This window comes from Trachypithecus francoisi, unplaced genomic scaffold (assembly GCF_009764315.1).
Source record: "Trachypithecus francoisi isolate TF-2019V2 unplaced genomic scaffold, Tfra_2.0 Lachesis_group4, whole genome shotgun sequence".
Lineage (NCBI taxonomy): Eukaryota > Metazoa > Chordata > Mammalia > Primates > Cercopithecidae > Trachypithecus > Trachypithecus francoisi.
In genome coordinates this window covers 110,542,963-110,552,150 of record NW_022681469.1, presented here as the reverse complement: position 1 = coordinate 110,552,150, position 9,188 = coordinate 110,542,963, and the positions used below count along the sequence as shown (strand labels likewise).

General features: G+C 46.0%; 1 long non-coding RNA gene across 2 annotated transcripts; it reads right to left on the bottom strand.

The window, feature by feature from the left end:
- Positions 1–2,735: 2,735 nt before the first annotated feature.
- On the bottom strand, positions 2,736–8,652 carry LOC117072984. 2 transcript variants are annotated; one of them, XR_004433043.1, is made up of 2 exons: positions 6,139–8,652; positions 2,736–6,083 (listed from the first exon to the last, which is right to left on the bottom strand). It is a non-coding gene; the product is annotated as an uncharacterized LOC117072984 (long non-coding RNA). The 2 variants fall into 2 exon arrangements; XR_004433044.1 differs by having other exon boundaries at positions 2,736–6,027.
- Positions 8,653–9,188: the final 536 nt, after the last annotated feature.

Here is a 9,188-nt window from a genome sequence, read left to right as displayed (position 1 = left end):
CGCATGAACCACAGGTTATCAACTTGCCTGTTGATGGGCATTTGGGCTGTTTGCAGTTTGGATGTGTTACAAATAACGCTGGTGAGAGTACTCGTGCCCACGTCTTTGTGTGGCGTGGTGATTTTGCTGTTCCCTGCCCACAGCCCACCCTACGGGATGGGGCCAGTGATGCTGGATCCCTGGTGCGGCTGCAGCTCCGAAGTTTGAAGAGAAATAGCAGCAAGTGGTGGCACCACTGTCCATCAGCTTGAGTGCTTCTCAGAGAAAGGAAGGCAGTTCTCTTGGTGCCCAAAGACAAGGCTGTGTGTTCTTCAGGCAGCTACTGTGCCATCGGCCTCCGAGTGATAAGGAAAGGAACCTGGGCTCAATTCTATTCCTGACTGCCAGCGCTGAGGGTGAGCCCTGAGCCCTGCTCAGGTGCCGTGGGGCTGAGAGCTCCTCTTCCCACCGTGGGCACTGGAAGGGCAGCAAAGGCTCTGTGCCACGCCAGTGTTCGGGCTCCAGAGCCCTTGGCCTGGTGTCTGGAAGATGGACTGCTGCCTTGGACAAGTCCCTCCGCCCTGGTTTTCCCCATTTCCCACAGTGGGGTTGAAGTTAAGGTCCATTCCCAGATCACTAATAATGACAACAGGTGCCATTTATGAGCACCTACTGTATCCCGGTGCTGCTCCCCCTGCCGCACCTGTATTCTCTCACCTCGCTCTCTCAAGGGCCCAGTGAGATGGCCACTTCATTAGCCATCTTGTATTAAAGAGCAGACTAGCACAGAGACGGTAGTTTGCTTTCGGCAGGTCACACAGCAAGTACAGGTGAAAACCAGGCTGTCCACGAAGGAAGTCTGACCGCTAATTAGGCTGTGATCACTGTGCTGTGCAGACACCCTCTCCATCAAGACCCTTCTGTGCTGTGCCCCCCACCCCCACCCCCTTCTCTACTTGGAAATGAAGTAGCTTTCAGGGGACTCTTACCAGGTTCCCGCTTCCCCAGGCTGGCCCCACACAGCCCCAAGATAGGAGCCCCCGAGTGGCGCCTTGGTGGGCTCCTTGAGGGTTGCCTTAATCATCCCAGGCACCCATAGGAGACACCTGAGGTTTGTGGTTTGTGCCACACGGCTCTGGGGCCTCTGGCACCCACCATCAGACAGGGTTTCAGCCGGCCCATGCTCCTTCTGTTTCTTTCCCCAGTTTGCTTAGGTTTCTTTCACAAACAGTAAAGCCCAGTCTTGTGACCGTTGTATACAGTCATGTAATATCCACCACAGTCAAGATGTGGAATATTTCATTCTCCTAAAAAGTGTTCTCACACCTCTTCAGATTCCCTCCTCCAGCTCCCAGTCCCAGGCAAACAGTGATCTGATTCCTATTCCTGCAACTTTGCCTTTCCTGGAAGCTCACAGACATGGAACCGTATTCTCTCTCTTCTATCTCTGCCACTTAACTCGATTTCCAGACTCATCCATGTCATGTGGGCTTAATATTTTGTTCATTCTTTATTAATGGGTAGAATCTCATAATATGCACGAACCACAGGTTATCAACTTGCCTGTTGATGGGCATTTGGGCTGTTTGCAGTTTGGATGTGTTACAAATAATGCTGGTGAGAGTACTTGTGTCCACGTCTTTGTGTGGACATACACTTTCATTTTCCTGGGGTAAATATTTAGGGTTGGAATTGCTGGGTCTTGTGGTAAGTGAATGTTTTACTTCTCAGATAGTGTCAGTCCATTTCCCCAAGTATTTCCATTTAAAATTCCAGCTAAATTTACATGCTTTCCAAGGTAAATTGTATGTAAATTCCCATTGTTCTATATCCTTGCCAACACTTAGTATTGCCAATCTTTTTTTTTTTTTTTTTTTTTGAGGCGGAGTCTTGCTCTGTTGCCCAGGCTGGAGTGCAATGGCCGGATCTCAGCCTCCCGGGCTCACGCCATTCTCCTGCCTCAGCCTCCAGAGTAACTGGGACTACAGGCGCCCGCCACATCGCCTGGCTAGTTTTTTTGTATCTTTTTAGTAGAGACGGGGTTTCACCGTGTTAGCCAGGATGGTCTCGATCTCCTGACCTCGTGATCCACTCGTCTTGGCCTCCCAAAGTGCTGGGATTGCAGGCTTGAGCCACCATGCCCGGCCAATCTTTTTAACTTTAGACTGGTTTTCATGTGTGCTTCTCTGATGGCAAGTGATGCTGGTCATTTTGTCACGTGCCTGTGGGTCATATATCTTTTTTGTCCTGCACGTGTCCAAGTCCTTTGCAATTTTTAATTGCAGTTTTCAAATTATTGATTTATAAGATATCTTCATATATTCTGAGTACAAGCACATTGTCAGATGCGTATTTTGTAAATTATTCTGCCAGTTTGTAGTCTGCTTTTGCATTTCCTTAACTCTGTATTTTTAATTTTGAGCTAATTTTTTCAATTTTGCTGAATTTACTTTATCATTTTTTATCATCTGTGCTTTTCACACCTTGTTTCTAAAAAATGTTTATTCTAGCCCAAGTCATAAAAATTCTTCCCTATGTTTTCTTCCAGAACTTTAAAAGTCTTAGCACTAATTTTCAGTCCATGATCCATCTCAAGATAATTTTGCATGTGGTGGGAGGTGAGGCTTGAAGGTCTTTTTTTTTTCACGTAGATATCAACTTGTTCTAGCACCGTTTATTGAAACAGCTAGTTCTGAAGGAATTAAATTTATACCTTTACCAGCAATCAAGGGACTATATAAATGTGGGTCTTTCTGACTTCCCCTTCAGCTCAGTTGGCCTCTGAGTCTTCCCTGATGCTGAAATCACACTGTCGTGATTACCATACCTGCAGAGGAATTTTTGAAATCAGGTAGTGTGGGCCCCACAGCCTTGTTCTTATTTTTCAAAGTTGTTTCTGGATATTTTAAGCATTTTGTCTTTCCACATAAATCTTAGCATCAGCTGTCTCATCTATTCAAAAGGACCGTAAGTGGCACAGGTGGTATACTGGTGAGCAAAGCTTCCTTCCAAAAGGACCACTAAGATTCCAGTGAAAATTGTATTTAATATATACATCGATTTGGTATCAACGTGCAGAGAATTTTTGTCTTAACAGTATTGAGCTGTCCAATCCATGAACAGAATATATGTCTTCATTTATTGTGGTTTTCCTTGCAATGTCTTACGGCTTTCAGTGTAAGCGTCTTTCAATTCTTTAATTAGGGTTTTTTTTTTTCTTTTACTCCAATCAATTTAGCTTCATTTTCTAAGTATTCATTGCAAGCACACAGACATACAATCGATTTTTCTATGGAAGTTAAATCCTGCAACTTGGCTAAACTAATTTATTTGTACTAATAGTTTGGTTTCTATGGTGGTAAAATTCACGTATTATAGAATTCACTATTTTCACAATTTGGAAGTGCACAATTCAGTGGCATCTAGTGCATTCACAATGTTGTCAGCCATAACCACTGTCTGGCTCTGGGACGTTGGCATCACCACGAAAGGAGACACCACATCAATCAAGGGAGGAACTCTCTGTTCCTCTCTTCCCCCGGCTCCTGGCACCACTAATCTGCGTTCTGCCTCTTTAGATTTGCCCATTTCATAGACCTGGAATCATGTAACCTGTGGCCCTTCGTGTCTGTCTTCTTTCACTCATCATGTTTTCGATTTCAAGGTTCATCCGCATTGTGGCATGTTAGTGCTTTATTCCTGTTTACCGTTGAGTAATATTCCATCATGTGAGTCAACCACACTTTCTCCATGCCTATGCTACTTGTTTATAGGTTTCTTAAGATATTTCCTCATACATGATTCATGATATCTGCATAAAGAGGCAGTTCTTCTTCTTCCTTTCCCATGTTTATGTTTTAATTGTAATTTTATTTAAAGCTACCTGTGTCTCTGTCCCTAAAGTGCAGTTTTGGAAGATAGCATGTGTGTGGGTCTTATTTTCATATCTATTCTGACAACCTCCGCTTTTCAGCTGAAATCTTTGATCCACTAATATTTAAATGAGTATTGACATGGTTGTGTTTGGGTCTGTAATTTTATGCCTCGTTCTCTCTATATATATCTTCCAGTTTTCCCCTTTGTTCCTCATTTCTTAACTTTTTTTAGGATTATGTGAATATTTAGATGGATTTTTCTCCTCATTATGGTTTGTGAATACGTGTGAATACTTATTGATTGATTTTTCTCTTTATTCAGCTTTTTCAGCGTGGTGTCAGCTCAGTAGTGGAGCATAATCAGTCCGAGACTAATTTAGGCCCCACCCGAAAAAGCTTAAAATCAAGTCTCAAACGTATCAAATTGTTTCCAAGTAAAGTAACTTCATCCCATAAAAGTTTTAAAATAATTTTAGGAGTGCAAAACTATCCAGGATCTAACAAGGAAAAGTACGTGATGTCTAGCATCCAGTAAAAAATTACCAAGTACGCAAAGAGGCAGGAAGACATATCATGTCATGAGGAGGAATATCAACAACTTAAAACTGACTCACAAATGGCACAGAATGCAGGAATTCACAGACAAAGATGGGCTGTAGTTACCATCACTCTGCTCCACATGATAATGTTAAGTGGAGATATGAAAGACATTAAAAAGTCCCAAGTCAAACTTTTAGAGATGACACCATCTCTGAGATAAAGAAAATCCACTGGATGAGATTATGAGATTAGACAGACACTACAAAAGGAAAGATCAATGACCTTGAAGGTGTGTAAAAGAAACCATCCAACATGAAACACAGACAGAAAACAGACCCCTTCGAAAGCAGCAGAAAGCTAATTGGGAGGCAACTTCAATTGGCCTAAAATTCATACATTTAGAGTCCCAGAAAGAAAACAAAGAAAAAAAAAAAACAGGAAAAGAAAGGAAGATAAAATGATCAAAATATTTTCAAATTTGCTTTTTAAAAGTTACATAGCCCAGTTCAAAAAGTATGAAGAAGGCACATCTTAATCAAATTGCTGAAATTGGGTGAGAATGAGACAATCCTAACAGCAGGCAGAAGAAAAGAGACGTGCCAGGTACAGAGGAACAAAGACGAGGATGATGGCAGGTTTCTCCTTGAAAATGAGGCGAGCTAGAGGACAGTGGAACAAGCTCTGCAAAGCACTGCCGGGAAAAGCTTGTTGATTCATGATTCCATACCTGGCAACAAAGGTAGAAACAGGGTGAGATATCAACTTTTTCAGACATATAAAAGCTAAAATATTAATCATACCAGCAGATAAGCACTAAGAGATGTTAAAGAAAGTCCTTTGGACAAGAGGAAAATGACATTATAGGAGACCCGATAGAAGCACAGGAAGGCATAGCATGTTTTGCTGGGTATAGAACATACAGAGAAATAAAACATGTGCCCACAAGGGCATGAAGGAGGGCGGGGAATGGAAGTGTGCTTCTGTAAGGTTATTAAACCGTCATGACGGGGTATAATATTATTTGAAGATGGATTGCGATAAGTGGAAGGTACACACTATAAACCCTAAAATGTATGCACGTACACACACACTTACATATGCACAAACCGAGTTATGGGGAATAAGCCAACGAAAGTGACTAAGTGGGATAATTAAAAAATACCCAGTCCAGAAGAAGGTTGGCTAAGAGGAACAGGAAACAGAAAGTAGACAGGATAAATAAAACACAAATAGCAAGATGGTGGTTTAAATCCAACTATTATCAACAGTAACATTAGAGGAAAATGATTTATAACCATTGGTCTAATTCAATGGCAGTTTGTCAGATTGAATAAGAAAGCAAGACCCAATGAATTGCTGCCTACCCAAAACCCACTTTAAATGTAAATTCACAGATACATGAAAACTAACGGGATTTTAAAAGCTACACTGTACTAACGCTAGTCAGAAAAAAAGCTGGAGCAGCTATGTTAATATTGGACAAGGTGGATTTCAGAGCAATGAACACAACCAGCGTTATAAAGATCGTTTTGTAATTCCATGAGGGTCAATTAATCAAGAGGATATAACACTGTTTATCCCCTGAATCCAGCTTCAAGCCACTGAAGTAAAATCCTCATCTCCTATCACACACCTGGTCATCTGGGATCCACCTCAGTTGACGTTCTATCCTCATCTCCTATCACACACCTGGTCATTGGGATCCACCTCAGTTGATGTTCTGTCCTCATCTCCTAATCCACACCTGGTCATCTGGGATCCACCTCAGTTGACGTTCTGTCCTCATCTCCTATCGCACACCTGGTCATTTAGGATCCATCTCAGTTGACGTTCTATCCTCATCTCCTATCACACACCTGGTCATCTGGGATCCACCTCAGTTGACGTTCTATCCTCATCTCCTATCGCACACCTGATCATTTAGGATCCATCTCAGTTGACGTTCTGTCCTCATCTCCTATTGCACACCTGGTCATCTGGGATCCACCTCAGTCAACGTTCTATCCTCATCTCCTATCGCACACCTGGTCATCTGGGATCCACCTCAGTCGGCGTTCTGTCCTCATCTCCTATCGCACACCTGATCATTTAGGATCCATCTCAGTTGACGTTCTGTCCTCATCTCCTATCGCACATCTGGTCATCTGGGATCCACCTCAGTCAACGTTCTATCCTCATCTCCTATCGCACACCTGGTCATCTGGGATCCATCTCAGTTGACGTTCTATCCTCATCTCCTATCGCACACCTGGTCATTTAGGATCCATCTCAGTTGACGTTCTGTCCTCATCTCCTATCGCACACCGGGTCATCTGGGATTCACTGCAGTTGACGTTCTTTTCTCCTAAGAATGTGTTCCACTCCACTGGTCTCTCTGTGTGCTGAGCAATCCTGAATTGGGTCCTGGACACGATGCATGTGATGTGGAGGTTCTGCACTCTGTGATTTTCCACCAACTACAGTTTCTTTTGGTGTAGCAGGTAGTGATTGTGTTTGGGCTTGAACTGCAAATGTCCTGACGACAGCTGCAGCCTGAACTCAGACTTTCTGCCTTTAGCTGGGCTTCTTTCATCTGCTTTGTGTGTGTGCAGTTCAGGGCCAGTCGGAAACATGAGTAGAGTCTGAAGTTTCCCTTTTGTAAAACTTCCCCTTCTGGATGCTCCCCCTCTCCAGTGGCCACAGCTTCCTCAATTTCATTCTGCTCCTCTTCCAGGCCATGAAGACTGTGGTCTTCCCTGAGGACCCCCAGCTCCTCATGCCCTAACTACACAGGGCCCAGGATAACAGCCACCGTCAATGACAACGTGCTTCCTGCAACCCCTTTATCCCCCGTGTGCACCCCAGGTCCGTCTTGCTGTTCACTCTCCAACGCCCATAAGCAGCCTGTTTGCATTGTGTACAGATTTTGAAGCTGTTTTCTGTGAGGGAGTGGGTTTGGTGTGATCTTACAAAACCCTTACAGGAAGCAGAACCAGCAATTACCCGTCCACTTTTAGAACTGCCTTGTGCATGAACCTTTTGTCCTTTGAGTCACACTTGGAAAAAGTGTACGCTTCGTCTGCTGCAAAGGTCATGGTGGCTTCACTCCAAGAAACTTGAGACACAGTTATTGTTTTAAACAGGGCACAACCGCAGTGTCCTGAAGAGCCCTGCCCGGCCATGGAGTTTGCTGGATGAGGGACATGGATGGGCTCCTGCAGAGAGAACGGAGATAGAGAGGGACAGGGAGAGACAAAGAGGAGACAGAGATAGAGGCAGACAGAGGTTGAGAGACAGAGGGGGAGAAACATCTGGCAAACCCATTCCACTTTCAGATTCCTGCTCTGGACATGGAGGCCTCCCTTTCTCCGTAAGGCCTCTCCCTTCCTTCAATGTCCTCAGGAAAAAGCGAAGCAGACCCTTTTCCCTCCCCCACCCTCCTTGCCTTTGCAGAGGCTCTTTTGCTGACTGGTCTCTGTGGCTGAGCTCTGCCCAGGCCCCGCTTCCTCCCTCTGCTGAGCACCGAAGCCTCCTGACGGCTCCCTGACATCCGGGAATGGACTCACCAGAGTCCGGAAACGGGCTCCCCAGTGTCCCGGTCCAGCCCCCACTCCCCTCCGCACTCAGGGGCTTCTCTGGTGAACTCGGTCCTGGCCAGCCACCCAGCACCAGCCTCACAGGCTTCTTCCCGACACCTCCAGCCCGTGCCCCACCTGTGCCCACACCCATCATTCTGCTCCAGGCTCTGTCCAGAGGCCCCCGTTCCCTGAGGTTGCCCGTTCCCCGGCCTTCACCCACACTATGGCCTCTGCCTGGCCTGCCTCAGCTGTGTGGACGCCTCCTCTCAGCATCTAGGCCCATCTCCGAGATGCTGCGCTGTCCACTGTGAAATCCGAGCCTCTCTGTTCTACACCACCCTCAACAGGCACTTACCAGGCGCCTCTGTCTCATCTGTCCTTTCATCAGATACTAAGTCCCTCGAGGCCCATCTCCCTGACCCCCATCCCCTCTTTGTCTCTCCACCAGGGGTTAGTGTCGCCCCGACCCCCTCCGGCCCGGCCTCGCCCACAGCAGCTGGTGCCTACCTTGGCCCTCCCGGCTGTGGCCTTGACCCCTGGTGTCCGACCTGGCTCAGCCCCTGGCCCTGGTTCTCCTTCCCAGGGTTCTCTTGGTGCCACCTGAACAGTCTACACTGTCTTTGTTCATCTTTTCTTTAAATATTTGTTTAGCAGAGCGAGCTGATTTTAAAAACATAAATCAGCCGGGCGCGGTGGCTCACTCCTGGAATCCCAGCACGTCGGCAGGCTGAGATGGGTGGATCATGAAGTCAGGAGATCGAGACCAGCCTGACCAACATGGTGAAACCCTGTCTGTACTAAAAATAACAAAAACTAGCTGGGCGTGGTGGCACGTGCCTGTCATCCCAGCTACTCAGGAGGCTGAGGCAGGAGAATCGCTTGAACCCAGGAGGTGGAGGTTGCAGTGAGCCAAGATCATGCCATTGTACTCCAGCCTGGGCCACAGGGCAAGACTCTGTCTTCATATATATATATACACACACACATACACACACACACACACACACACACACATATATAATTGTTTGATTAATGCAGTGATTTCTCCCAGTTTGAGAGATAACTCTTATTTATAAAGTCATGTTTTGATGAAGCAGTGCTGGGAAAACCTGTGCCACAGTGGGTGGGAGCCCACAGGAGACAGGCCCTCGTCCAGCAGTGTCCAGACAGCTGCGTGGAACAGAACACCCAGCCCTCACCCTAGAGCCCTGGCCTGGGCCATGGGGGCTTAGAAAAA